The sequence below is a fragment of the Montipora capricornis genome, chromosome 13 (genome assembly GCF_036669925.1).
Source record: "Montipora capricornis isolate CH-2021 chromosome 13, ASM3666992v2, whole genome shotgun sequence".
Classification (NCBI taxonomy): domain Eukaryota; kingdom Metazoa; phylum Cnidaria; class Anthozoa; order Scleractinia; family Acroporidae; genus Montipora; species Montipora capricornis.
In genome coordinates this window covers 49196413-49202527 of record NC_090895.1, presented here as the reverse complement: position 1 = coordinate 49202527, position 6115 = coordinate 49196413, and positions in this window count along the sequence as shown.

Genomic DNA, 6115 nt, shown 5'->3' with positions numbered 1-6115 from the left:
TGCCGCCTTCACGTCCAGTTGATCGAGGATGATCAACTAGATGATAACCTTCAGGACAGGCAGCACATCTAATGGTGTCGTCATTTACGTTAAGCCATGTTTCGGTTATAGCAAATATATCCACATTGGTACTGCGTACATAATCAACAAAATCCGATGTTTTGTTTCTTAAAGAGCGCACATTTGCCATGCCCATCAGTAGAGCTTTAAGCTGCAGTGTAGGCGTAAACTTGCTTCAAAATTATCTGGTTGAAAACAAGGTGGATTGTGTCATACAGCTGTCGAACAAAAAGGCTAAGACTAACCATGATGCATTTAATTTGTAGTTATGTAAAGTTGTTTAGGTGATTTGCGAATATTTCCAGTACGCATCAAAGGAGAGATTAGAGAGATTTAGTATCGTGTTTACGTGAAATGGCAACCGCGCCACAGCGAAGATCATAGCCTCACTTGATTTCATATCCGCAGTTTATATATGATTCATTTCATTTACCGTGCATTTCATCATTGATTCATTCCTCACGGGTCCATTAGAACCTACAAATGACCACCTCCCAACGTCAGTCGCTTCATAGCTCAGTTGGTTAGAGCGTCGCACCGGACTCACGAGGTCACGGGTTCAAACCCCGGTGAAGGCCTGAATTTTGCAGGCTTCTTTACGCAATGGAAAAAATTGCGTTCATAACTGCGAACATCACGGCTTCACTTGATTTCATATCCGCAGTTCATATATGATTCATTTCATATACCATTTCATCATTGTTCTCTCTTTTGAAGGTTTTAAGGTTTCAAAACCAGTCCCTCGATTATAACTATGGTAAACCCAAGAAATAAAGTGGCCTTGCGCTGTATTCTCCCTATTAGTAATTGTATCCTGTTTTCCCTTCCAACGCCCATCCAAATTTACATCCGGCATAGGGCCAAAGTTTCCGAATATGTATCCTCATTCTGCATGGTGAGTTGCTCCATATTTGTAAATAACATACCAGAAATGAACTACAACCAAATAAATATCTTTGCATTTTGGCAAAGTGCAAACTTCAGGCAAACGTTTGCGCTTCGCCGTAAACGCGATGCCGTATCTCTGTAATAACTTTATCCACGTTATTTAATTTAGCCTCTAGTTATTCAACACTGCGCGTTTCTCAGTTAATTTTGGTCTTGGCCTATCAGTTTATGGTATTATCTAAATTTAGTATAGAGGTCCAGCCAAACAATGGCCAATCAGATTGGGCCTAATGATCGTAAGTCTCCCGATTGGTCCGCAATTCAACCAAGTATCCGCACGAGAATTGCACGTGCTAAATTCAAAATCGTGTGCGGAACTCAATGGCGCGCGCTACGTTTTGTTCCCGCAAGGAAAAAATTAGCATTACCCGTTCTAATAATAGGCAATACCGTAAACCCAGGGCGCGTTTGATTGCCGGACCCTATTCCGGAATAAGAACACATTGGGTGGTGATTAAAATGGTATGTTTGGCGCGTTTCGAAGCAGCAAGGATAATAAAAATACGTTCAAAATATAATTTTAGCATATTTTTGACAATTTTAATGTGAATCTCCGTAAAAACGAAGGATTTCCAACTGCTATTCCATGTATTCCTATTCCGGATTACGGTCAATCGAACGCACCCTCAGTGATGGGCCTCATTTCATCGCACATCGAGACTCCTGGGTTATGAACTATGGTATTGTGTTCTGTTAGTCACTCTCAGTTCAGTACATTTACTGGGCAGTCAAAATGACTTAAGGCAAGAGTGAATTAGATAAGAGTGTTGTTATGGCATGGGTGGGCTCCCCAGCACAGTCAAAAATGAGTCTTCTTTTAGAATACCCGTTCCCGCGAAAATAAGTTATCACGTCCCTAAAAAGTACATGGCAAAAGCAGTGATGCGTAACATGGCTGCTTCTGATTGGTTAAAATTGGCGGCCCTTTGTTTGTTTCGCGCGCAAAGTGTATCTAAAAATAAATCAATTTTATGACTGTGCTGGGGCAAGGCCGCAAAGTGATATTTCAACACTCTTATCTAATTCACTATTGCTTTAGGTCCGGGCAAACGGCTTGAACATTTGCTTCAACATCCATTCGATTTTTTTGAATGGTGTTGAACGATGCTGTCTGCTGGTGTGGGCAAATGGTTTTAACACATCATCAACATTTGATTCAACAAAGGTTCACCAGGGTCCTGGTATTCAGTCCCGGGCTGCAGCTGCAGTTGTTACTATGGATACGGACCTGGATACGTCATTGCCAGACCGATTAATCCGCACGCGCATACTAATAGTTTAAACGCTTTTAAACTCATTCAACAATTCAACTTCGATTCAACATGTTTCAATACGGTTGAAGGGGGAGGAGGGGGGGGGGGGGGGGGAGGTTTCAACATGATGATCGCTGTTCGACAAAATTGGACGGATGTTGAGGCAAACGTAGAGCCGTTAGTGTTCTTGTTTTCTTGATTGAACCTTCACAAAGCTATAGGTTACCATAGCGACAGACTATGTAGCAATATAAAAACACTTTTAAACATGTTACGTTCAACATCCGGTTGTCTTTAAGTGCTTTCATCTCAAAAACGAATTCGGTAACGCCAAACGTTTCTTGCTGAAAAGTAATTAGGAAGTTAAGTTGACCCCTTCGGCAAAATAAAAAAAAGGTCTCTGGAGCGGAATCAACGCTACCTTTACACCGAATTGGACACATTTAACTAAGGTGTTTCTGGATCCGCTTCGGAGAATTTTCTTTTAATTTTGAAGAGATTTTCACCTCGCCACTCTGTTTCACTTTTCAAAATGATTTAAAAAATGACGGTCATCAAGTTCGTCTTCGAGACTTAAGCGCTTAAAGACAAAACATGTAGACACACGGTTGGTTTTCTCGTTGCTGTGGTGATAGCCTACAAGCAAGCTCTCGGAGTGGGGGATGGGAGGAAGGAGCGGGAGAAGGAGAGCTTGCGCAGGTCTCTCATAAATTTTCATTTCTGCGTCAAAAATTTGGAAGCAAAATGCTGATTGGCTGATTTTGATCGGGCGATGACGTTATGCACGCGTGGTTTGACAGAGCAAAGCAAAAATGACGGACAATATTGATGATTTTATGCCTCAAAGCTTGCGAGGATTTTTCGTAGTATCTGAAGACCCGAACAACGTCAGGTGGTCGAAGCTTTGCTTCAGGGTAGAGATGTCTTATCTGCATCACCTACAGGTTACGGCAAAGGTTTAATATTTCAGTTATTTGCTGCCGCTGGTTCTCTTCGAGTGAATCAACATCGAAGAGGCTAGAGGCATGGGAATTTCTGCCGCTTCAGTCTTAGACCTAACAGATGAAGAATTGAGATCGGTGAAGTTTCAGCTCTTGTTTGCCCCAGCGGACAATGTGATCAACAAGCGTTTTGTTCCTAAACAGACTTTCTTCGGAGTATTTGTAGATACTTTCGTGCAAATCGCATGTTCCCGGTAAAATTTCAAGTATTATTGCTACGATCCACCAGGCGAGCAGCAACACTAATCTTCTTCCTGTGTTTGATTAGGAACCTGTGTGCTGTATGCCAAGAGAAATCTCGATTTTCGATTTTGTGCCTGTCCCGATGATTTTGGAGTATGCAGTTTTATGTTGAGTGGAGTTCTTCGTGGATTTATTCTTAGCTTCGCCGACCTCGATCCCAGGTCCTATGTGGTCGATGCTTTGCAACGTCCATCGAATTGATTTCATGGTAGTTTCGTCACAGGCGCCCTAAGCTCAGTGTGAGGGAATGCTAACAAAAATATAAGGCATTTGTATGGGAATCCCGATAAAAGACTTCATATTTTCACATCCCACTCGCAGCACTTCACTTGCAAATGCAGAATCTAGTTATATATAGGTTCATAAGCCACTTGGCGTCTCTAGGCATCCTTGCCATAACCGCAGAGACATGTACATTATTTATTACTTTAAGAACATTCGTTATGTGTTGTAGTTATTTATATCCATTACATACTTATTTTTAAAACATCTTTTAAAAACTGTAATTTGGTTGATGGCAGAATGAATAATGAAATGAAATGAAATATGATCAAGAAAAATCTCATTGGTCCAATTTTGAGTGCTCGACACCCGAGAGGCCACATAGGATACTTGGGGCGGAATGAAAATTTATGAGAGACCCGTGCAAGCTCTCTTTCCCCCGCTCCTTCCTCCCACGCGCCACTCCGAGAGCTTGCTCGCAAAAGTGAGTCATGTACATGCCTTGAAGCCATAAGATGGGTTCCATAATGGTACAATAACATTGCCCGTATATATGTGAAACAATGTTGTAGAGTCAATCCTTCTGATAGGATTTAAACTGGTTTGAATGGGAATAAACACTATACAGCCATGTATCCGCTCTCGTAAGTGTTAGTTACCGGTACCTTAAAAAGAAGCCGGAAATAAGTCTGTTTATAAGTGAGAAATTTAAAGGGTTACAGTGTGTGATTATGGTTGACAGTCTCGCTAAAAACGTGAATGCATGCGCTGTGTGGAACTGACTAGAATAGCATAGAATTTGCTCAATCCATAGTTAAATTATTGTACAAATGCTTTGTAAAATTCGTTTTCCCTTTATACCTGTCTCGCCCCATGTAAGGTAATCCAAGAGAGTCCTGGATTCCAGATTCCACGCTGTGGATTCCGGATTCCATGTCTGTGGATTCCAGATTCCACGCTGTGGATTCCGGATTCCATGTCTGTGGAGTCCGGATTCCAAATCCATCGATTCCGGATTCCATGGCTTCCATTAGCTGGATTCCGGATTCCACAGATCAAAATTACCTGGATTCCGGATTCCGGATTACCTTACATGGGGCGACCTGTCTCGTGCAAAAACAACTGAAAATTGTTACTTTCATCTTTTGACTATTAAAATAAATTTAGAACGATAATAAAAAAAACACGTTCTAATCAGGCACAAACAGGAGCCATAATCGGGGATGGAGACCGTAAGCGCGCGCCATTTCTAGTATTGGGGTTGGCTCCATGATATGGGACAATTATTCTATTTTTAGAACAAATTGCGCCATCGCGTGCGCGACACGCACGTACATTGCTGCGAGGATTTTCGCGGATGTCGCGCAGGGAAAATGGCGGGCGATATTACCTTCGTGAATGAGGCAGATATAGGATTTCTCTCAGCAGTATCGCTTCCAAATTTAAGCCAAGCCCTCCTTGACAACTTCCTTGACCTTGACAGTGAACATGAAAGTGAGGATGATTCAGAAGACGAGTGGAGTGACTTTTCCGACCTATCGAGTGGAAATGATTCGTCAGCCATGTCTGGGGAGGAATCGCCTAGCAGAGGACAGAAAGATGTAAGGAGGAAAAAGGTACCAAAATCCAGAAACAAACAGGGGAATGAGTCCAGTAAAGAGAAAAGGAAAAAGAGTTCTGGAAAATACCTTTCTAACGACGACGTAAAAAGGCTGGAGGAGACTCTTAAGTCTTACGTTTTGAGTGCACAAACACATTGCGAAAATGAATTAAGAAATGAAAAATCATTGTCAATATTTCCAGTTCGCAAGCAAACGGTGTCCACCCTACTCAATAGCGACACGATCAGGGTAATGTTTGTGAAGCTTTGTCGGGATATTTACTCCAAAATAATTAAAGCTTTCACCGAAATATCCAGCGCTAAGGTGAAAAACAGTGACAAAAGGGCTTCGTTTTCAGTTATTTGTTCCCAATTGTTGTTGACGGTGGAGGAATCAGAAGTCTGGAGAAACATGAAAAAGATAATTGTCACCACCATTCAGTTGCAGGAGAACGAAACAGACGAAGTCAACTTTCATGCTGCCGTTGTTCTTAACACCATCTACTGGGCACTTTACGAAAATTTTCACAGCGCAGTCATGCAAATTAAGATTGACACTGACAAACGGAAAACCCAAACAAATGCAAGTGAAGGCGCGGACACTGTTGTCGATTCCGACTTTGTGGACGTTGCTAGAGTATCTGGGGCGGCGCTGCACAAACTACGGAAAGGAAGAGAAAAGATTGTTAATGGGCGGAAAGGAGCCAGGAGAGTTTCAGAAGCGACAAAGGAAAATTATGCAGCCGAAGTTAAAATTATGTCTGAAATGGTCTGTTCTGCAGAGGAGA